General features: G+C 44.5%; 1 protein-coding gene across 9 annotated transcripts in view; it reads left to right on the top strand.

Annotated features, from left to right (window-relative positions):
* Nucleotides 1-24781, top strand: part of LOC120949094 (RNA-binding protein Musashi homolog Rbp6) — a 582997-nt gene that overhangs the window by 137344 nt on the left and 420872 nt on the right. The gene's annotated exons all lie outside the window — the stretch shown is intronic.

Here is a 24781-nt window from a genome sequence, read left to right as displayed (position 1 = left end):
TAATGTATTCATTTTCTCAATTCTATATTATTAACAATAAATGATTTATTTACAATTTCATAAACCATCTGCGTCAAAATGCTAAATTCGTTTCGTTGACATGTTTCCTTGCCGTTCCTTTGCCATAAGACTGGCACCACCAAGGTTCGCATTTAGATCTCTTGAAGAAGCAAAAAACTAACCCACCAAAAATAATATCAGATCCTTATACTCATGGCCACAGCGCAACATGTGTCCATTTCACATGGATTGCATCGTTTGAGTCGTGCGCACGGGGCGAGCGTTAAGGAAAATGTAGCAGATGTGGCTTTAGCCAAGAAAGCAGATACGAAACGAGCTAAAACCACCACCTGGTGCGCTTCGAATGCACTTCCTGATTGCACCGGGCATCCGCCGGTAGCGCGCCGTTTGAGGTGTAATTTTATTTCATTGCAATTTTGGGTGGAAAATTTATGAAAATCCCGTCGCAAGCCGGCCCCCGTCTGCTTCGTCATAAATTTGGTTCCCACATCAATCAGAAGTTGTGGGTTACATTTTAATGTGCTCTTCCGCTCCCGGGATGAGTGCTGCCGTTCCTACTGCTGATGACAGCCGGGCGTTTGGGGCAAGTGTTGAGATTGGAAAGGTGAAAGAACTTTGATGCGATTCATATTGCCGTGTCAGTATACCTGGGTCGCCTGGTGGTCGAGAAGTTCTTCTAGTAAGTTTTTTTTGCTCTGTTTTGATGCATCTGAGTAAACCAAGGCAACCGGTGTGCACTTACATACTCTCTCTTTCTCTCTCTCTCTCTCTCTCTCGGTCTTCTTTTGTCTGACCAAATCTGACAGCAAATACCGCAAGCATTACCAGACGCTTGGCTGGAGGCACACTAGCAGAGCTTGCCTTTGGCGGTTTTCTACCTTCCTGCTCTGCTTGTTACACACGGCGGTTAGAGTTTCGAGTTTTTCCACAAGCAGACAGAATTGCTTAACTCCAGACCCAATGTTTCGCCACGGGCGCACATGCCTACGGTGAGCGGTTTGGCATACTCAGGTGCTAAATAATAGAGTTCTTAATCCGGACCGGCTGTGGTGGGTGCCTCCACCTTCTCGGACCCTATAGTTTCCCACAGCTCGGTCTCGCGTTCTCAGCAGTAGCTGAAAAGGATGGAAAACCACAGGTGACAAAATTACAGTCGCCACGGGAAAGGCTAATGCTAGTTATTTGAGAATGTTAGTTAGGCGTGTGGAGGATAGAGAGGTTAGGAGGTTTGGTTCTTTTTTGTTTAAAATAACTAAATTAATACCTACAGCAGCAGTAGTCGGCTTAAAAATTGCTTACAGTTAGGCAGACACAACGATGGATGATTTTTGGTGTTGATGTAAAAATTCGTAAAAATAAATGTCAATTTGTTTTGATGTTTTGTCTGGACGCGCTTTTCAAATACGTACGTTGCATTTAAGCAACCAACAATTTTATTACCGTTCATTTCTCATTCATCTCACAATCGATCATCAGTAAGTTTTTTTTAAAACTCATTCAACTCATGAACATAACCTGTAGCAGTTCAAATGATGTTTCATGTACGTTCCCAAAATAAAGCTTCTCTTTAATGGCTGGTGCGGTGTAAAATTACAAAAAAAAATGAATGATAATAAAAAAAACAAAACCACGGTAAACAGGAAGGAACCCAAAACTCGCTCTTCATGAGTTTCCTTTACCTTTGTTAAGATTTTTTATGAGAACACCCTTTGCTACCCAGGTGAGAAAGGAAGAAAACCATTGTGTTGCGTCGGGTTTTGATGGTGCTTGAGATAGCAGGACCGCCGGTACCGTTTCCATCTGCCTCGGGTAATGACCACTGAATTATCGTTTTTATCACCTCTGGGAGGCTTTCGGATATTTTCAATTAAAATTTTGCCTTCTAAGCTCTTTAAACGGAGCTGTTTAACGGGTGATGACCGTGCTTAAAAGGTGAAATAGGTGTGCGGATGTAAATTTGTTTTATTAGACCATTTGGCTCAATGGTTTTCAATGTGTTATTGCAGTGGTTTAAATCACTTTAAAGTAACACAAATCGAACCTGTTATTGCTTTGACAATGCTTCCATTAATATTGCAAATCACGATTCCTAACTACGTGCGATAGTTTTATTTTCTTATAAACAATGATGTGTTTCTTTCGCTGCATTTTCACTCTCCCTCGTCGTCACACGCTCTTAAGTAAGCTGTGTGGTATCAATTAACATTGCTAAGCACATTATCGAAATTAGTTATTCCAGCCATGTTGCCGCAGCAGGACGGACCACGAACAGCCCCCCGGGACGAGACGGTACGGTTTCAGCATTGATTTCCGTACAGCCCAGGATGATCATGGCGCTTGGATAAGCTCTGTACGATGTAAACGATTTCAGTCATGTTTGAGCAATCGATTAACTTAATAATCATCATTCATAAACCGTACCCTCGGCTCGTACACGGTTGGAACGCGCCCTGCATCAGGGATGATAAGAGAGGAGGCTCCTTTGAGAATAGAGCTTGTGGGGATGGCGAGAAGGAAGATGGTTCGTCTGGTCGTTGTTTGGCTGTACGGCGTTGTTGTTATCGGTGGGGGGAGTGAATTGGTGCGGCTCGAAGCTTTAACAGGCAACATTAATTTCGAAAGGGAAAGTAGGAAAACAGTATTTTAATGTACCAGAAGGTATGGAGCAATGGTGTGCAGGTGTTAAAATGCATGTTTAAAGCACAGCATTCGTTCATTTTGCTCATGATATGGGGAAAATGCTCGGCCAGAAGCTGTGGTGTCAGTGGGGTGGAGAGGAAAAAGAAGCATTTGTTAGGTTGCTCATCGATATAGTACAAACATAACGGGCTGGTTCAACACTCAGCCCACAATGTTTTGCCCAACGTGTGTATCAATGGGAGATAAAATAGGGATTAGTGTTATTCATGGGTTCGATACACAGGTGGATAAACATTGAAACAAGAAGCATAAATAAGCATATTCTGTACTTGTTTGGTGTAAGCATATATACACGCGCCCCCTAAACTTGAATGGTGACATTTTGCATAAATTATTATTAGCATGTTAATAAAACTGTGCGGCTTTAATACATATTTTTAAGCAGGAAAGAGAAATATGCAAATATGTTATCACTGGAAATTATTCTGGCCAATCGTTCAATGGTCGTTTCGTTTATTGGATTAAATATTAATCGTCACATTGTTTGATTGGAGCAACTAGTTCAGGCAAATGTTAAAAAAACGGATCAGTTTAACATATGCTGTGATGGCAAATGGTTAATTATATTTGTGTCGTACTTTTTGGTTTAAATTTCCAATGATTGTTTGTTTGTGGATTCGCTTGTTTTAAGGATATTGCTCTGGTGTTTTACGAATCGTTTTTGTTTATAGTTATCTTCTGTAATAGAATAAAATGTTTTTATTTTCAATTACTGTTAAGAATAATATTAACGCTCTAATATGATAATTATTTGTTTTGGAATTGTTAGTTAGTTGTTGTTGTTTATTGTTTTTTTATTTGGAACCTTTGAACTACATTTTCCTCTTCATGCATTTGACTTTTTCAGTTTCTGTTTTTACGAAAAGATATAACTTCTGTATCTTCAAATCAATCTGTTATTTTGATTAAAACTACTGCAAAGTACGTAAACTAATTTCTGTTTCTGTAACTAAATTCTGGAGCCAATTGAAATTAATAGCCGTTATTGCGATAGCAAACAATGAAATGTAATGAGATCAAATTACGAACGATTATCTAATGAAGGATATCAGACGAACATTAAATCATACTTTGCTCCATTCTTTGCAATCGGAGCCAAATAAAATCTGTCCTATATCTTCGACTGAACCAATGCGCCAATATTTTTTTACGCTTATATGCACACAATTCGCAATTGCGTCCTGCCCTTATCGTTACGCTGATTGGACAGTAAACCTTGTACTAGAATCAGTCCCCTCCGATTGCCTGATATGAGTCGTAGCCCACGGACGCTGCATACGGGCATCTTGGTCGCCGAGGATGTGTGGTTTCTGCTCCGCACCGACCTCTGAAGCATGTGGTGAAATTTATATGCTAATTTTTGCTAATATTGAAATGTATTATGATACGAGAGACACGGGTACGTGCTACTAGTGTGCGCTGGTGCCGCCGTTGGGCCTCGTTGCTGAAGTGGTGCGTATACAGGATGTGACACTCAGGAACCGTGAATGCGTGAGTGTGTGTGTGTATGCATTTTAACGCAACACAAGCGTCACTGGTTTGCTGGAAGATATCCACGGCCAGTGAAGGGAAACCACACGCTTGATGCGAACTGCCCCCGTCCGTCGTTCTTCCAAGCGAACTCTTACAACTGGGGAAAATGGTAGGCGTCTTAGATTGGCTCCCTGTTACCTCCGCCCGTGGTTCGTGAAAAACGGAAGCACTTGCGCTTGCCGTAGTTCCCTTCGGTCCGAATGGTTTTTCATTTCTTACTTTGCTTACTGTTCGCCCCCTTCAGTACGGGCCTACAGGGCAGGAACGGATCGTCAGCACCGATGACAACGACGAGAGCTTTCGACTTCACACTCGACACGACCATATATTGCCTTTTTCTCCGCTACCACACTGAAGCACGCTGGCAGCTTCCGGCTTCGTTCCGAGATTAAATTTACATATGCGAACAACACACACACAGTGCCGTTACGAGAAGCGACCACATTTGAATGGCAGCAGCAGTAGCTGCTCCCTGTTTCGTAACCTTCCCTTCCGCATCCAGCTTGGGTTATCTTGGGAGCGTTCACTCCACCCTACGCCACGCCTGGGCGTCCATACTCTTGAGACATTTTCCATTCCCTTTTTTTTAATGTTTCCAGCCCTCGTTTCTTCCGTTTCTTCCGGGGGATCTTCCATCCAAAGGTAAAGGACGCAAGGAAACCAGAGGTGGCAAAATAATATGGTAGCTTTTCAATTTGAAATTTACATTCAAAAGTTGTGCCCTGCTCTGCTTCAATCCTTGGGTGGCTTCCCTGCTTCCCAACTGGGGGTGTACACAATCGCAGCGCAGAACACCCGAGTCGCTCGTCGTCTCAATATGTCTGATAACTTCCGGCTTTCTGGCCCGGGCCCGCACAACCCTTGTATGTATGTGTGTATCACTGTATTATGAACGTTGAGCGACAAATTTGTTTGTGGCTGCAGCAAAGCAACAAGCTGACAGTCTGGTGTAGCTATAAATATCATTTGCCCTCCGAGAAGCCTGCCCATCGATTTGCATTGACTGCGAGGTAGAGGAGCAAGAAAGAAAATGGCCACTACAGTGCGGATAATTCACAGCTGGTGAAGGATTGCATTTGTGTGCAATGATATTGTAATGTGGACTTCGTTACACTTTCCCTAAGGTGGCTCATTTTAATGTCAATATAAGTTGTAGCAATATATGGTAGGCTTTACTCTTCATTTGTTCTTCAGTGTTCTCTATGCTACAGCAGTGGCCTTTTGTGCAATCTTGGAGTACTATACTCTCAACTTCCGAATGTTATAGTCATAACTAAAGTATGCCAATTATGTAAGTCCCTTTTCATGCATGTTCATTTGTGCGATCTGGAATCCTCATCTTAAGCCTGTTCAGTAAAAAACTTTCCCAGTAACTTATATAAAGTCAGAATCTTATGGGTTAGATCAACCTATATCACCTGATGACATGAATTGCTGTTGATTTGTTAGCTCTTTTTACTGCTTTAAAGCAAAAATTTAAAGCGCTTATATGATTACTTGAACTGGTGACATTTTTTCCCCGGTGTTATACACACGTAAGATACAATGGAGGTTAAATTGCTTGCTCTCTATATGATTATCTCTGGTGAGGAATTTGCAATCCTCTTAAGAGAGCAAGAGAAAGAGTTTAATTAAACGTTGCACACATATTGTTTGACCTCAAAACCACAACTTTAAGCGTGATTTGAAATGTATCCCCTCCTGGAAGCGACGGAGCAGAGATGATCGTTTGCTTTCTTCGGTACAAAAGCTATCCATTTAATTGCGGTTAGCTCAGATGGACCACTGTTAGATGGTGGTGAAGGTCTAGAAAAACCGTACCCGTCCTGAGTGATTTCCTCTCGGCTTGCTTTTCGGTGCTTTTGTCATAATTGATCCATCGGTTTTATGTACCTTCTGAGCAAGAGCAGTTTTGTACGGCAACTACGGCAAAAAGTTAGAATAATTTACATTTATTTTTAAAGTTAAAATCCGGTAAGTAAAGCAAAAGAAAAAAAAGTTCTCAGAAACATACAATTTCCTTCCTTCGTTTTTAAATCCTCTGGGCTATGAGCGATGGAGTTATTTTTCTTGGGCACCAGCTTCTTCCAGGATATACGAGCTGCTCCCCCGCCTTAGACACGCTAAATTTCCCATCCCAAGAGAAATGCCAACCTTCTTGCCATGGCAATGGAAAACCTTCCCGGTGGCGCACCACCAGGCAGGGAAATGACCGATGTGCACGTGGCAGCGGGACCAGCAGCGAGTAATTCCGGCGTAAACTACGCTACACGTTTCACCATCACTAACGGGCTTTCCCGAGTGCGGTTTGCTTAACTAAATACCCTTGGTGGTATAACTTTTCCGTATCCCTCGGTTGGTTCTTCCCTGTTTCGTTTCGCTTTCTTTCGGCCGTGCGGTAGAGAGCATGCTGCTGCAGCGCCCTCGCAAGCAGCAGTCCTTGAGCCAAATCCCGAATCTCAGCTCACTTCGCCCCACCCTCCTTCCTGAGGCGCAAAAGCACAGGCGCGCTCACATTCTCAGCGTGTTGGTTACAGCTGGAGCGAGAAATCTGGCAGCTTGGAAACGGGCAGCAGCGCTGGCAATGATAGGGGTCGGGTTTAGGTTTGGTTGGTGGTTTTTGTTTTACATTCACCAAACACTTTCCGCGACACCCGTCCGTACGCCCGGGACCGAGCTGGGCTCGGCGCGAGTCTGGCGAGAAGACTCTTTCGGGCGAGAGAGTTTCGCCCAACCGCTTCTTGACTAAACAATGACTGGCTTCCGGTTTCCGTTTGCTGGCGGATGTGCCTACAATGGAACAACAAGCGAGTGCTAGTTTTGCGCCCTTCTCGCCCCCTCCCCGTCAACGGTGTGGATGCTGTACGGTGGGAGCTGGCTAGCTGGCTCGCTGGTGTCTCTTAATCGCTTTAAATTCGTTTATAATACAAACTCTCCTCCACACCATGCCGCCCAGTTCGGGGCGGCGCTGGAATCAACAGCAGCGGACTCGCTAACGTTGTAGCGCGCTCTCCTTCCAGTAGCGGGTAGCAGTTTCGTGTGTTTATGTGCCGACAACACCACGTTTGGGAACGGAACTTTGACTTTATTTACAACTTTTCACGGCACTACACACCGACTGAGGGCGAGCGACTGGCTACGACTGGCCGAAAGGGAAAAGTGTGCAAAGTTCACACGAAATGTCACTTTGTTTCTCGCCGTCTTCCGAGTGTAGTTAACAGGAGCGTGCTTTTCGGCCGTCTCTTAGCAGGTGGGGCGTGCTGGTAAACTTTTCCTATTTGTGTCGGAAGGTTCATCATTCAGGACAGTACTTTGTAGGTTTGAGAAATGACAACAACAACAAAAAGAGCAGTAAGTTGTGGTTTTTATAAGGTATTCTAATACAAGGCAAGGAAAAAAAGTCCAGGGAGCGAAGATATCTCTGGAGTTCCACTCTCACCACAAAGCACGCACGCACACGTCGGTTACCAAAGCGGTAGGCTCTCTGTTTACATGATTTTCCAAGAATTCGGAAGCAGCACACCCACACGAAATGCAGCTCCTAGACACCATCATTTTCGCATGACTGGTTGACTGGCACCCACCAGCACAAATCCTATTTTACGCGTACTGAGTGCCATGCAAAAAAAGTGCTGAAGAGTGCCGTCCTCCCATCGGCTGAATTTGGACACGCCAATATGCTTTTGCGCCATTCGCCGCAATGCAGTGAGTGGCGGTTCTGAACGTTCCCGGTCGGCTGTGATGGTGTGTGTGGTGAGTACTGTTTTGTTTTGAAACCTGACCGCATAGTAAAGCGGTAGTGTAACACTCACAGTCGTGGAAGATATCACAGCCGGGTTGAGCTGCTACAGCTAGTAGCTCAGTGGACATTATGTTTACAAACACCAACCGCGCCGAAAGGTGCCGGTACTGTAACGAATGAGCTCCAGGGCTGCTCGGGACCGTTGTCGAACGCTTTACTAACACTTCAAAACGAGTCCGAACTCACCAGGATATGCTGTCGAGAGTGGTAAAAATGTGCGAAAAACGATGTCATTTTCTCACCATGCAAATCGGTGTTTCGATACAGAGAGCGAGAGCGTTGGATATACAAAGAGCGATTCCGAGGGGAAAACAACACTTCAGCAGAGTGGTCAAATTCATCGGAGAGGAGTGAATTCGCAATAGCTCATACGAAATTAAGGGAAAATGTTAGAAGGTGAAAAGGTGGAAATGAAAAGAAAAACAAGAGCAGCTAGAGTATTCTATATTTTAGGTTACGCTTTTTTCCCTGCAGACATGAATGGTTAGTGTTTCTTTCCTCTGTACCAAGCCACATTCTTACGCAGAGATATTTTAGGGTCAAAAAAGAAAAGATTTTTTTTCTTCTGGTGCGTCCTCCAATACGCCTTAGAGTGAACATTAATCGCATAAGGAACGTTGTTTCCTTTTTCTGCTCGTTGGTGAAACCGGCTGCTCGGTTGCGATTAGAGTGGTGGCTATTTTTGTACTGTTTATCCAACGAGAGCCCTAGCGATCAGATTATTTCCGTTCCGTTAGCAACCATTTCGAGATCAGAGCCTTCCCAAAAACCGATTGCACGACTTCCGGCGTCACTGGTGCGTGTGTACCGAGTAGGACTCGCATGAGATAGCTTAGCTTTTGGGTGAGGCCATGTGTTTATCTTCCGTTTAATTGGACGCTGAATCGTATTTACATTGCGGAGTTGATCGAGAGAGTGCAGCAGAGTTTTTGTTTTTGCGATAGCGTCGTTTGCTGAAAGATAGGACTGCTCAGTATTGGTAAAATCGCTTAAATCTATCAACTTCAAGCTAAAGATAATACTGATTCTGTGATAATTGTTAGCTTAAGCAAGAAAGGCGCCCACACTCTGTCAGTTGTTTGTAGTGCAGTTATTTAGCGTGTCGTACAAGCGGCTAGACCAAATAAAACAAATACCCGAAAGCGCTTAACCGCCCAAAGGTAAACCCCATTAACCGCGGTGCTCTTTGCGAAAATAAAACCGACGCACCCGGTGACAGTGATTGAGTGCGTGCCGGGTAAGGAGGGAGACCTCCTCAGCACGCAATTGTCTTACCATTTGAGAAAATTCCATCGACATAGACGCGTCTGGTGTGGCACGCGCAAGACACGCTTACTGCCGCACTTTCTCGTTACAATAGTGCACGGTATCGGTGCCGAAAACATCGTTGCTCGTGTCCTGATCGATGACACACGGGCTCCTCTGGTAATGGCGTCCACGGAAACATGGGAACCGGGAAACCATTTATTCAATTGCCGTGTAACCGGTACGGGAATTAGGCAAATGGTAGCAAGCGGTGATGTTGTCGTGTAAGTGGGTGGAATCAAAGGGAAGGAACTCGATTGGGCAGAGTTCATGTTGTGTCTATTTTTATGGTGTATGATGGTTTTGGTTTTTGTCTTTGATTGAGTTTTTTTATTGGATAGGATAAATATAGCTCTTGACGCGGATATATTTAATTACTTGCTGTAAATTAAATTGAAAATAATGCTTTCTGTTTTATTTCGGAAAACGCTGTTATGGTCAGTTTTGCTATTATCGACATTATTTATTTACTCTCCGTGGCTCTTATAGTTAGCAACTCATTTCATTTTCTCAACTTTATGCGCTCGGCTGGATGGATGTTACTTGTCCCACCTCGCATTAGCTTTGCACCTTGGTAAACACCGAAAGCAGCCATTCGTCACCCGATTTGTATCCGCTTTAGCCAGTTCCTTTTGGCTTTTGCCTCAGGCTTCGGAGAAAGTTTGATTTATGGAACAATTTAATTAGCGCTCGTTGCAAAACCGTTTCGCACTGTACCGTACCAGGTAGCAGAGCCATCCGAAGAAAGTAGTGTGTCTGCTGTAGTAGAGTGTGTAACCTCGTTGACATTTGGAGAAGCGATCTCGAGCGGCGGCCCTTACATCCGTCTTCACTTGCTTATGAAGTTGATGATTTATTGGGAAACATTAACCTGACCTGCGTTCGCTTCTAGCCTCGGGTGCTAGATGGCTGTGGTGTGCTATTAATCTCGGTGAGTTATGGCCGAACGGGGTCGTTGATGGCAGCGCCTTGACACTGTCTAGTAGCTAGTGCAGTTTGATGCACATTTTCGGAAGGTTAAGTGTAGTGCAATTGATTTGATTGCTGTCGTTTTAGGGATTGCATGGCGCTTAGGTTGAATGCTACGTTCATAAGAAAATGAAATAATATTTGAATGTCTCAAATCACCAGATTCGGATGATTTGCTTTCAATGTTTGGCTGCACATTATACACAAAGCTCATAACCTTGAAAGTATGTTCACTTCCCTTTGCCACCTCTTTTGACCCCCCCCCCCCGCACCATTATCTCCGAATTCTCGAATTTCGCACCTGATTGCTCCTCATATTGCCAATGCGGGAACGAAAATCGATTTCAAACGTCCTCGTTCTGATTTTTGTGTCGCCGGGCTGATGAGGATGGGAGGCGTTTCGATTAGCTTTCTTTTTGTTCCGCTTCCACGCCGGATCGAAGCGCGATTTCCGCAATGAATAATCAATGAATGGAGACAATCAAAGGTCCAGCAATATTATGGAGTGTGTGTGTGTGTGCCTGCGTGGGAACTTTTTATGCAGCATCGAGAGTTTATACGCAGTTGAAGTGGAGGGAAAAGGCTATAAAAAATAATCGCTTTGAAGAATTTATCGTAAAGATGAGCAGAGCGCTCAAAAAGTCTTTCCCGACAATCAAAGATGGGTTGCTCGACCTGTGAACATCGATGTAGGTTCAAACAAAGGTCAGAATCATTTCGAAGGTGCCGGATACATGTCGTTTTCGCTATCGAGTTTCTAAATTGTGAATATTTTAATGGAGAAATTTTTAATTGAATTTCTAGATATCATGTTCGCTAGCCGGGGGCTCATCGGTCATACGATGGTAAGCAGTGAAAAGCAAAGCAAAAAAGGTGTTTGCATATTCAGTGATGATTTGAAATTTTCTTCACACCTCTTTTTCCCTGTTTCTTTTTTGAGAGTTTGAATCTGTTATGCTCTGACGCTTGAGTTTTCTATTGAATTCTGGAGATCCGACCACCTAGCGCCTATAATAATCACGCCGTTGATGAGAGCCAATCAACCGTGCTGAACCGTGGAATTAGTAGCGTGGAAAAAAAGGAAAAAAGAGAAATGCTTACATTGTCTCAGGCCTAGCCTCAATCGGCGCGTTTGTGCAATGCCATTCATTTTTATCTCACTTCCGGTAACAGTAACATCGCGGCGAATCCGTTCGCCGAATTACCGTGCGAGCCGTGGTGATCAGTGCACGCACACCACGGGACAGGTGAAACGTGATGGAACAATTTGATGCAAAAACAATCAGTGTGATTCGATTAAATTGACTAATTTCAAATTGGCCATGAGTTCATCAGCGCCATTGTGGCCCATTGTCCGTGTGCAGTCGGTGGACGGCCTGATAGACGGTTGTTGTAAGTGGGGTGGGCCGAAACTGGGAAGAAAAGTTATACGAGAGGGAGTAACAGAGAGAGGCGCGAACGCGGGGACCTAACTTTTGCATAAACGGTGTGCAAAAAGGTGGAAAAAGTGCTATCGAACAGAGCGAATGGGAAGTGATGAAAAATCACTTTAATCATTTCTCCACCCTTCTACTACTAGAGGCTGATTTGAAGGGATGATGGGGTTTTTTTGCCAATAAAAAAGTTAGGAATGAACAGAAAGAAAAAAAAAATTAAATGAAATTCGATAGCTAATTGGATAATAGAAAGAAGAAAAAAAAAGATTTTGCTTGTAGTTTTTTAAAGTGATCCTTTCAAGAACTTTTAATATAGTAGGTTTGTTGTTACATTTATTCTAATCGAGTTTAGTTTAATACGTGATGGGAAATTGGTATTAGAATTTACCATTAATTTTGCTTTATTCCTGTAATTTCTTTTATTCCGCTCGATTTGGTGCGTCGCTGTGATGCAGAAGTTCAAATATAGCTTTATTCCATATCTGTTTTTAACTATGACTATGAAGGAGGAAAAAACCGATGTACAATATATTAAAATCATTTATTCAAACAGATTTTAAAATTCGACAAAACGAGCAAAAACCAACAAGCCCGTTGAGAACGAATAAAATGCCCGCAGAACAATCCGTCCAGATAACATGCCACTTTGGCACAGCGTGTCCATCGCACGGAGGGACAATTTTTGGAGGGCTAAATCCCATTCAACTATGAACGTACAATGTCTATTGCTGCTATCGAAGCACAAAGCGGCATAGATACATCGGGAAGCGTTGTGTAAGCTAGGCTAACAGCAGCAGCAGCAGAGGCAGCAGCAGCAAAACAACAGAAAAATGTCCAATCACAAAGCGGTTTTGAGCGGTTGACCCGCTGGTGCGCTTTTCACTTTCACAACATATTTCCGGAACCACGGCCATTACGGAATCCATGTACGGTTTTCGTGTGTATGTGAGTGTATTTTTTTCCTACTACCGTTTTAGTGGTTGAATTTAGGTTTGCAACCGGAGCAGTAACAGTCACGTGATGTGCGTGCGAATGTACTTTTTTCTTCTTCTCGTTTCTTCATTCATTTTCTAAAACGAATGCAATCGTTGGAACATTTTCATTTAGAATCTGTTTTATGTCTCACTTGTGTTTGGGTTGAATGGTACAAGGATGGTTTGCCGTTACCGTTTTTTGTTGTTCTTGTCGATGCTCTGCTTGACTCTTCTTTCGCAGTTGTGTTGTGGCTTTGCTTTTGCATTCATTAAAGCAGTGCTCTCCGGTTGGTCGCGTTGAAATGGCAAGGATAACGGATAAAATTATACCGGAAAAAAGGAACAGCAAAAAAAAACTAACCATGTATTCATTCATGCATTTGCAATTCATGCACCATTCTCGCACCTAACGTTGCTGCTAAGCTAGGTGTTATGCGAATGTGTACACCATTTTTCTGCCTGGTCAATTTAAAATGTGTCCAGTGGATTTGCTGTGAAATTGTTGTGAAAGAATTACACGCATTTAATGAGTTTAGGATTTTGGAAATTGAATAATTTATAGCTGGGTAATTTGCACTGCTGTGTAAAATCCTTTTTCAGTTTTTAGACATTGCTTTAAAATGTTAAGATTTCATGATTATAATACATATTATAGCGAAATATGTTTTGATTACAACAATTAGGAAACATAAAAAATCATTACATCAACACGTAATACAACGTTTTACTTGTTTAGTAATAAGATAAAAGGGAAAATGAAAAGGTAAATGAAATGGATGGGCCCTTGTGTTGTATTGAAATGAAGTTTATCCTGTAAAAAAATACCAACATTGGGGCCTTTTCCGTTTTAAGTTCGTAGGGTGAAATTTTAGCCTGTCAGCTGTTTGCATTGTATGGCAGTTTTTAGCAGCTATTTAAGTGGGTTTAATATACAGGTGAGCTTATCCCAAGGTATATGAATTTAGAAGGCTGATTTTTATCGCTTCTGTTTCTGAATGAAGATTTTAAGAGTGTTTTGTGTATCCGTCAAGCCTTCTGAAAGCTTGTTTGAACAAAACATTTCACCCATCCTGTTAAAAAGTGATGTTCAAATTTGGTTATAAAAACATGCTATGAGACCACCTGCACTACATCACCTTGTTTTACCATTTTTTCGAGCAGGTACTCGAATCTAATTCTAGCTTTGAGGCTAGAATAATCTAGACTGAAAACTGCAGGCTAGTTTTGTGTGCGATTTTGTATGGAGTGTTTACATGATTTCAGCCTCCAACTGTCAAACTCCATACAAAAAAAAAAAAAAACTGACTAGAATCGTGAAGGGCCCCAATGTTTTAAAAAGCAAAATATTCTCTGTTACAATCAACAACGTTTGGTGAAATAGTATTGAATGTATCTATTTAAAAACACAAATATTAAGTTTGCTTTTCTTTCTTTCTTTTTTTTTCTTTCAGGTAAGCTGACACAAAACCCATGCGGAAAGACAACTTTGCGTGAAACACTTCCCATACCACAACCGAGTTCGTCGCCTTACATTGCGCTGGAATGTGCAAAGCCATCTCGAAATGCTTTGCACTTGAACCAACTTCAAAACATTATGCAAACTCGGCAGTATTTCATCACCAACCAAGTCAACCACCGTTAGCGCAGTGAGTGATAAACAAATAGGTAACACAACAGCACGGCAGTGAAAAAGACCCTTCACCGGTTGTATGTGTTTGCTGTGAAAAATTGCGACCACTTAGCGGTTTCGGATGCCGCCTCCCCCCCGTACGTACGGTTCGCTTCCTGAGAGAGAGAGAGAGAGAGAGAGAGAGAGAGAGAGAGAGAGAGAGAGAGAGAGAGAGAGAGAGAGAGAGAAAGAGAGAGAGAGAGAGAGAGGGGTCGTTGTTTTTCAGCCGACCCTATTTCGGGCCGGAAGGGGAGCTTGGAAAATGCCACCAACCATCCTGCTGACGCCGCCGGGTGCGCCATTGTTTCGAGCTTGGGTGTGCGTAAGCGGGCGACGGCGGGATAGGTCGGGCTCAAAGCGATTAGGCTGCAGCAGAAGCGATTCGGAGAATGTCACTGAAGTATTTTCTGCGGTGCCCGCACCACTTCACCGCGGCTCGGTTTCTATCTGCGGACGGCTGACGCTGTGAGTATCAGTAAGGAATCAACCGCCTATTGACTGAAGTCTTTTTTACTATTGTACTACGTCTGTAATGTATGTGCGTGTGTGTGCTTGTTCACAATGTACTCCTGGGTGTGGGGGGAGAGGAGAGAAAACCATCCCCGAGATGAACACAAGGACAGGCCGACAGGATCCGATCCAACACACCCGGATCCATCGAACCAGAACAAAAAGGCGGAGAACCTCCTCCGGTAGCGTCCGGGGATCGAACATAAATCATACGCAGGGTGCGTGTTTGAGAAATGTTCGAGGGTTCGAGCCGTCCTCCCGACGGTGACGGTCCGGCCACTTGACTTTGGCTTAGGGAAGCAAAAACGTCGAATCTGATAGATAGAGCGAGGGTGTGCGTGCGTAGACCACCGTAGAGAACTGGTCTGGTGCTGTATACCAGTGTGTTCTTCTGGAGTTGATATCTTGTGAATAGGGGAACGAACGCCCGGTTGAAGTAGGGAATGCAACCGTTAATAGAGACGTGTGAGGCACGGGTGGCGAATGAAGCATCTCAATTGAAATAGCTTTTTCACCTTAAATCTTGCTGGAATTGGCCGTGATTTGTTTCCTCCCACGCTGTTTACCGTTATTTTCCCGCTTGGGTGGGTGTTACGCCGCTCTCCTAACAGTATTTCGTGTGCGTTTAAGGCCTTCCCCTTCCTGAGGGGCCTTTCGTTTTCCCTGGGGAAGAAGCTGGTCGTGCAGTAGTGAATATTTGAAAATCGAATTTAACCTTCCTAATCAGATCGGTGATAAAAATCAACCGCAAACGCTGGAGCCTCTGCCGGTGAAGCAACAGCCGTGCCCTCTTCATCAGGCGATGTGTTTACAGGTGTGAAATTCCCGTTTCACAGACCGGCATCGAAAAATCACCGAGGACGAGAAAGATGTGTTCTCTCCTATGGTGTCACCTTTCGTAACCCATCCACCAGGTGTCAGGACGACCGAACGGTACTTCTCGCTGTTCTCTCTCTCTCTCTCTCCACGTCCAACATGGCCTCATCATCCGTCATAATCGAGTCATCTTCGAGACGACGAAACAGAAATCCAATTTAAAGCTTCCTATTGCTTTCGATTTCATTTTCACAGCCAGCGGCAAATGCTCGAGCACGCGGAAGCCGTGCCGGAAAACGGGACGGAGGGATGGCTGGGGGGCACGGTTTTTGGGCGGAACAACCGTTCCCGGGGTCGAACCGAAAATTACATCCCGCTCGGGGTGCTCCTGCCATCCTTCACCAAACCCAGCTTTATGCCCGCGCGAGCCCAGTGCCTTCGCGAAACAGGAGCGGAGCTTAAATTGAATTTCACGACAGATTTTCATTCCAGCTCAAGCGTGCAGGAATTTTTCCCCACCTGTAATTGCGAGTCTGTGGCTGAGGTTGTGCGCGTCGGGTCGTGTGTGTGTGTGTGTGTCACGGCTGGTTTGTGCTGGGTATGAGGTTTGGGTGACTGGATTGCTTCCGGGTGTCCCAGGCATTTCCCCGGGCAAGCTCTCTGGCGGGCGAATAATGGTGTGCGAAACTGGATGACCGGTTTGGACGGTGACGGCTGCTGTCGTTTGCGGCCCGGCGAATCTCTCAACGTGGCCTCCCCCCATACTACCTGTTTCGAGCTTGATTTCCTGCAAGTGATTGATTATGATTTTATAAACACTTGTCGGTTTGCCGGTCGGGTCGGTACGACGGAGCGTAAATTGGATGTCATTATGAGTGAGATTTGATGCGTCGGGAATGCTTATTCCGGTTGGGCTGGCCTGAGGGATTGTAATTACAACAGCCTCTCGAGCATGGCATGGTGGCAGATTGATATGGTGGATGGATTTGTAGATAAAAAATATCATGTTATGTTGTTGGTGTAGTACAACACGTTTCCGTGATTTTTCATTACATTCTAAAGATAATTATGTAGAAAAAATAGTAATTGAAATGTGTTTGTTGCACAAAACTTAGTTATCAACGGTTGAAGAAGTCATTTTGAAAACTCAAGAGCAACACAGTCAGCTCTAGTCTAATTTTAATATTAGTATGTTAAATGAATGAATTATAACTTCCGAGAAACATGTTTGCTTAATGTTGTACCTTTGATGTTGAATTTCCTGAATCTCTAATTAAATTTGCAATGAGTAAACACTTCGATGTTATATATTCTTGATTAGGCTGCTCGTAAGTACAAATATTACCTCACAAACAAATCCAGTGCAGCACCATGCAAATCTGCAACTCAGCATTCAAGCCTTTCCTCCATCTGCTTGCATTGGTAATCTGTAACGAAAACTTTTACATACCAAGCTTGTCTTTTGGCCTGGTAAAAGCATTCCCTTGTTAGTACCTTGCTGCCGAACTGATAAGGCGTATCAGTATCGCCCGGTAGCATTGACACCTAGTCGAGGTGCCGGGGTATACGGGGGTTTGCCGGTTTGACTGGTTGGTTTTTGTGGCCAGCCGGTTTGATCTGCTGACATTGCAGAGTTGTAGGGTGGTAATGCTACAAACGTTGATGCCAAAGCTTCCTGGAGGGATTCCGGGTCCTGGGAGCTGAAACATCGGAGACGTCTGATTGCATGCCTGGGTTTGTGGTTGGATGCTAGCAGGCGTGTCAAATCAAATCGGGCCCGTCTTGTGATGGGCACCATCACTGGCGGTTATGTGCCTTCAAACTGCGCACCAGACTTGGGAGGGGGGGGGGGGGGGTGGTTGCACAGCTGCAATGATAAAAGCCTTTTCGCAGTGTCATCGGAAATGAAGCACTGCCGTGTTGCACAGGCCAAATGGATCACTGTCTGCCAGAGAATGTGAAGAGCAAACTCTGGCACAAAGTACAAAGAAAACTTAGCGAAAACAATCAATGGGAAAGGATTTGAGTTCTTACATAAATATGCACTTTGAGCATTGGTGGCGTGTTGTTGGAGCTGCAAGCTGCTTTAAAGGCTTTGTGGAAAATATATGCATCTCATGGGCAGAGTATGCCTACGCAAGTCAAAATGAGCAGCCGGCAGAAGTGTCGATTGAGCACAGACAATAGATAAAGCGCCTCATCTTGCCAGTGGATGGCGGATAAGAATATATAGTACATTTGTTTGCCAAAAAGCCAATTTGTTTATGCAACGCGTACGCCTTGATTGAAGCATATGCAACGAGAATCCGGCAGTGTGAAATCGTATGATTAGACCTTTCCACTAGCAGGTTTGTTGCGGTACAGGAGCTCATCATCAGCTCGCTAATCCTGGCAGATGGGTGTGAGCTTCCCTGCGAGCAAAACGTGTGAAATACACGAAGCTGCTTCTAATTCTAATTATTATAAGTTTGCTCACTTTTGTTTGCATTTCATTGTGTCTCAGAACGATAGAGGAACACGAAGACGGCTGGCATTTCTCTGGCCCCACGTGCTTTGGAGGATACTTTTGATTAAAGATAATAATGCATCGTTTGCGGCGAACCGCTGAATGTACGGTAGCGATGTTTTGTGAATGTTTAACTCACTTCATCACTGGCAGAGAGATAGACAAAGAGAGAGGAAGAGAGCGATGAGAACGTGCCGTTCGCCGAACGAAAGTTTGTGAGATCGTAGCACCCTTCGGCAACATCAAATTAAGCGCATTGTGCAAAGAAAATGTAACAACGGTGCAAATGCCACCGTTTAGCCACCGTAGTGGCCTGATTACCGACGACGCAATTCGCCGCCGCTGGTCCGCCGCCCGCTGGAGTATAATTTCGTGCCGCATTGCTAAATGCGTTTCTTCGTTCCTTTACCTTTCGCACCATAAATTAAGCCAGGCGAGTGACACGCGTGCACAATGCATACGAAGTTTGGGGCAGTGTAAGGAGACGAAGCATTCCAGTAAAATGTCGTTACGTTCTTGTGTGTGCGTTTTTTTTTGTGTGCCTCGAGATAGTTTGGGTAACATATTACTTTCAAATGATTTCACCCGCGAATAACATACCGACCCGAAATCTTTCCTATCCAGCATCTTCTTTGTCCTTTTTTGTCATCCCTTTTTATGTATGTGTGTGTGTGTGCTGGGAATGGTTTGGCTTATAAAAATAGTTTTAGAAAATGTTTTCCACCGACACCGGAGCCGGGCTCTCCTGCCACTAGAAACGACGACACCGACGGCGTAACTTTAGCGCTGAAAGAAGCGAACGACAAAACCTCCGGACTGCTCCGCTACGTGTGTCTCCAGCACGCTGCCATACCAATGCTCCTTTCCCCCCACACCTCGGCAAAGGTCGTTAGTTAGGGTCCATAAATCTCATCAACACAATGAGTACGGAATTTAATTTTCCAAACAACGTCTCAACTGCAATTGCCAATGGCAGTAGACTTAGCCGGGGCGTGCGCGGACTGGTACAGTGGTAGCAGCAGGACTCGTGTGTGCGTGGGTGGCTGGAGGAAACCTGGCGGCCAGGCATAATTTCATGTGCATGGGTAAATTGTGCTGCAGTGGCGAAGGTAAAGATTTACCACCGGTCGTGCTTGAGTTGTAGAAAACTGGCGGTGCGCCGTAGTCGTCTACGCTGCGTCGTCCGGAGTTTCTTCTCGCATCGGGGTTTTGCAGCACAGTTTTCGGGCACTTGTCACGCGGCTCTGCATCTACCGGGGGGGCTTTCGTTTGTGCCGGTTCGTCCAATTGCTTTCGGGGGCTCTTGCGCTCTTAACTACTCTCCATAAATGATGTTCATTCTGCTGCTGTTGCCGCCGTTCGGCCATGGCTGTACATGTGGCGGGTATGTGCTGAAGTGTTTGCAGCTTCATAATTTAAGGGAGACAATATAGTTCCACCTTGGCAAGGTGAAACTTTTCATGCATTTCTTAACTGCTTAGCAATTCTGCCAAACCTACTGAACCGAGGCGGAGGCAGTATTTGCTCAGCGCTGGCACTGGCAGCGCGTTTAGTTTTGATTGGTTTTGCAATTTAAAACACATGCGCTTGTTATTTAATTTGCGTTTATATCGTCTGGGTTGTTTATCTGTTTGACAAAAATACATCTCATCATGGGTGTTGATTAATTTAGTCTTTATGGTAGCCTAGCATGCTTCCTTCCTAGTATCAATATGCCTATAATGGTTTACTTATTAGTCGTAGTAAATTATTTGTAGGAGAACTGCTCTAAGGATGTACTGCTTCTGCTTCCTTTCGTAATGCTGAGCAAGACATGTCGGTAGGATATTCTTTACGTTAATAACAACATCAAGATTAAAGATGGCATATCATAGGAGCCTCCAACATGTCACAGCCTTACAAAATGATTCGCAAAACTGTTCATTTTTTAGCACTTTCTATGTAAATTCATACCTTTCATTCTGAAACAAATCCACCGAAAATCCGTTCGCTTCTTTCAAGCGAACTTTTCTTTCAACAAAAAGATTTTCCACGAGCAGTGGATGGTCTTAACGACTCGCGAACAAACGAGTAAGCGATTATTTCTACCTCGGCAGAGATCATCATTTTATTCCGCCAAAGTGATAGCTCTTTTTTGCCTCCACTTTCTTTCCTCGCAGTTGTCTCCGCTCCTTTTACTTTGCCACATTTAGCAAACGCATCTAAAGCATATCATTTCGATTTCCTTCGCGCTCTAGTCGGTTATTTGGGTCTCGATGGAGAGCAGCAATGCCTCACACCTCATTGTAATAGAAAGCATTGCGCCTCCTGCACTGCGGCCGTTTAGTAGAAGTGCTCTAGCCGGAAGAGTGGAGGTAAAAAAACGTATCTCGGTCGAGAAACGAGACTTGGGACGAACGTCAGCGTGCCGAGCTGCATCTTGAGTTTGAAGGTGCATCCGTGGCTTTGAGCCGTTCACTCTGCGTTCGATGAAAGACGAATGGATGGATGGATAAAGAAACACTAAACCCACTCACACACTCACACACACACACACACACACACACACACACACACACACACACACACACACACACACACACACACACACACACACACACACCCATACACATAAATATCTTAGCGTCGCGTAAGGAAAACTCTTCACATTCCCTTTGATTCGTCGATGGCGGCGGGCGCGAACCATCCGAGTGGAAAGGAGTAGATATCGGCTGCAAAGCCAGGCATTCTTAGGATATGCTTTTCGCAGGGTGCTACCCGCACAGCACTCCGTAAAATCGAAACAGTCTCACCATTCGGGCCCGTTCGACGGTTCGACGACGATCAGTGTCCTTTTTTGGCGTGTGCAGCAAGCCCACCGTCGTCCCAAGGCACACTAACAAACGCGCTCAAATGCGGGAGGGTTCCTTTTGAAGAAAGCAACCGATATCCCTCTTTACGAATAATGGTCCCGAATGGTGGCAACAACAAAAAAAGGGCCAACCAGGAAGCTGAAGCTTCAGAAAGGGAACGCGTGGGTTCTTGTCTTGCCCCTTTCGCTCTCCCTTTTTACTTCACAGTCACTTCTCGGAAGAGATCTGGGCTGGTGGGTGAACGGAAATAATAATAAAAATCTCTCATGTGCACATAATACAAAGGAAGGCTAAGTTAACAAGCTCTCTTCTTTTGCTTCGGCTTTGTGATGAAGGGGGGAGAGCGTTCGGTGTGTTAGGGCGGCTTTGGATGTACTTTGGGAAATTTTCACCACATTGGGCAGGAGCATCCAAGCAACGGGGTCCTATGTAACGATGGCAGGCTGCACGACGAACTGTGGGGCACGACACTCATTCAGAAGAATTGCTGGAGTACGAGTGGACTACTACTGCTCCCCGATACTGCGATACTGTTAGTGAGAGGCAACATCCAAACTAAGGCCAAATCTCGCACTACCTTTCGGTTGTAGGATCTTATGGACTGCCGTGTGCCGCTATAAAAACAAAGTAAACAAAAAAGAAGAAATCCCGGGAAGGGATCCAAGTCGAAACACTTTTTTTTTGCTTACTCGCGTCTGGAAAGTCTTATTAATGTTGAAGTTCTCTTTGATTACGTGCTACCTGCGGTTGAGGATTAGGAGGCGATGAGGAAGGATTCTCTGGAAGGTCTGAGGTGCCTATCTGCTGCTCTGCTTCGTTTGTTTTTTTTAACAGCGAAAAGAATCCTTTTGGAGAACGAGTTACCAGTAGCGATTGATCAGCTCCTTTCTATGTTATAGTGTATCTATATATGTATGGCTGTTTCTTTTATCCAATACTGCTTGAGCAAGTGAAGGTGTCGATGTCTTCCACTAAACACGGTTGACTAAATGATTGTTCTTCAGTGTCGCATCTCTTGCCCTATCGAGATCGCTAGCTAGCCCAAGTGTCTTGCGTGTAAATGAAACGAAACAATTATTGGAAACACCAATGCCATCCGGAACCAATGATACTGATGTTCAGCGCTGCCTTTCTGAGCGAACTAAAACCGACACACCTTATTAGTGTCCACGAGAGGACGCTCAATTAGTGATAATAGGTGATTAGTGTTTCCCTCTAGTGCTCACCGGAGGGTTTGCTCATCGCGTAACGATGTTGTCTTGTGTTTTTACCCCCCCATTTTAGTACCAGTACGCAACTTCCGCTTTCTTTCAGAGGTTTCGCAGAAAGAAGCATAAAGGTGTATGTGTGTGTGTATGCTCGCTCAAGGGGTTCAAGGGTAACCGCTCACGGCAAGGTAACAACAAGTTACAATACCACCACTTTGCACCTTGTCGTCGTCGTCTAAAGATGGTGCCTGTAAGATAAAGTCGACGGGGTGCGCGGTCGGTTCGCCTCTACCATACGATTAATACAGTGCAAACAGCGGAAGGAAACGGAATAATGCTAAACGAACTGCTGCTGGTGAGTTCGTTTCTTGCACCTGCCTTTGACGGTGGTGCGGCTTGCCGTCTTTTCGTTACAGCTGCGTACGGCGGAGCAATGGTGCGGCGAGAAGCGGTGATTAATGATTTTGATAAAAAGTTTAACGATATCCCACTCCGCCAATATTATGATCGGAAGAGTAATGGTATGGCACTTTGCTACTACTGCTGCAGCAGTGAGAGCTTTTTCTCTCATTTGCTGCTTACTCTGCAGCGCCCACCGGGAGCGGAGTGTGAAATGGGTTGGTTCTAATTTATTTTTATGTCACTTATTCTTGTGAAGTGTTGCAATGCTTGCCATCTTTGCTTGGTCTACGAGTTGGCATCAATTGCTCTAGTTTCAAACGGTGGCGCAACGGGTAACAGGTTTGATGTGTAACTCTCCTCCTAAACGGAGAGGATCCTCATTTGTTAGACACTCATTTAGCGAATGGTAAAGATGTGGGTGGTGCGCTACGGTGATGAGGAGGTAATATATTACGTATGGTAGGGTAGGCAGTTGAGAAGCTTTAATTCTGTTTGAGAAACAGTTAGAACATGAACAATTCTACTAAATTTTCATCAATACCAGGGTTCTGACTGCAACTCAGAATATCATGTTTAAAGTCATTTCAAAGAAACGTCAGAATATGTGACTACTGCTATGACGTTTAATGTGCAAATTCCAACAACTCTATACAGGTGAAAAACAATGTTCCCCAAAGATTAAAATTCAGATGATTGCTATCCACAAACCCGAATGAAATAACCAGCCCGTTAGCACATCGTTGTCGATAGACGCATCCCATCGCAAATGTTACCATCACTTAACACACGGTCTTGCTTGCCTTGAGAACCCCTCATCGTTTTGTGAACTTTATTCAAAGCAGTGCGGGAGGGAGAAAGAAATCCCATTCGCAACGCAACATTCACCACGCAAAATCTGTGCCCGAAAATCTTCGAACACATTCCTGGGCTACGGTAATTACCGCCAGTTATCCGGCGCCTGGATATGCAGCCTGTTTTTGCACAGTGTTGTTTGCGAGTTTGTTGTTTTGCTTTTTACATTGCGCATCATCATCCTCCTTGGGCAGTGTGGTGGCAGTTGTTCGGATGGATAATCTGCGTAAAAAAAACATTAAATCCAAACAACGAGAAAAGAGCGTTCAAGAGGAGGTTGTTCTTTTTTTCCCACTTTGCTTGTTTTCGCTCAATGGTGGTGAAAGTAGCGCGATAAGATTTTAATGAAAATTTTATTCACCGACACGGATGTCGGAATAATTAATATAACTTACCTTGTTTGTGTGGGTTCGCGCAGCACACCCGAGCACTGGACCTAGCCGTAGCGCTGGTATTCGGACAGCCGTTTGCGAAAGAAAGTAACAGCAGAGGAAAATATTACAGCGAATATGAGCATTAGAATGGGTGAAAAAAGAAAAAAAAACAACAGCAAGAACAAATGAATAAAATCTCATAGGTAAGGACAGGCTCGAGATCATCCAATGAGTGCAGGTTAAGCTTCGACCGATTGCATGATCGAGACGAATGTGCAATAGTGCATCACTCAGGTGCAGTACTGACAGAAAAGCCCTTTGCACCGCGTAACAACGTCATCTTGCCGGCATCAATCAGCTTGTGTTGTGGGCCTCAATCGAAACTGCCTGAACGAACAGAGATACGTGATGAAAACGGCAATAAAATAGCAAAAATAGCCACAAAAAAGATGCACACATTCTCACCATCTCTCGACAGCCACGCCGGCAAAGTACTTGCATATCATTAGCATAAGAAATTGTGCAATTCCGATGTGGCGTAGTATATCCGCAGCTCCGATGCTTTTTTGTTGTTGTTGCCCGTTTTTCTTTTTCTCTCCTTTTTGAACCGATGTGCACGGTGTTTCGCCATTGTTTGCCCACTTTTTTGCTTTCTCTTGTGGCTGTTTGGTGTCTGTGCCTTCCGGGCAAACCCGCGGCATTTTCTGTGTGGATTTGAGCGGATTATTATATCGTCACCGTTCGCGCCAAATGCAATGCAAGTGCAACACAATCCATGGCAAGAGGGGGGGGGGGGGGGGTGCGAAAGGTTCAGTGGAAGGAGTGTCGGTTTTGTAAAGCACTGTTGCAACT

This window comes from Anopheles coluzzii, chromosome 2, assembly GCF_943734685.1.
Source record: "Anopheles coluzzii chromosome 2, AcolN3, whole genome shotgun sequence".
In the NCBI taxonomy this organism is placed as follows: Eukaryota; Metazoa; Arthropoda; class Insecta; order Diptera; family Culicidae; genus Anopheles; species Anopheles coluzzii.
Note: the sequence above shows the minus strand (reverse complement) of the source record. Positions and strands in the feature narration are given on the sequence as shown.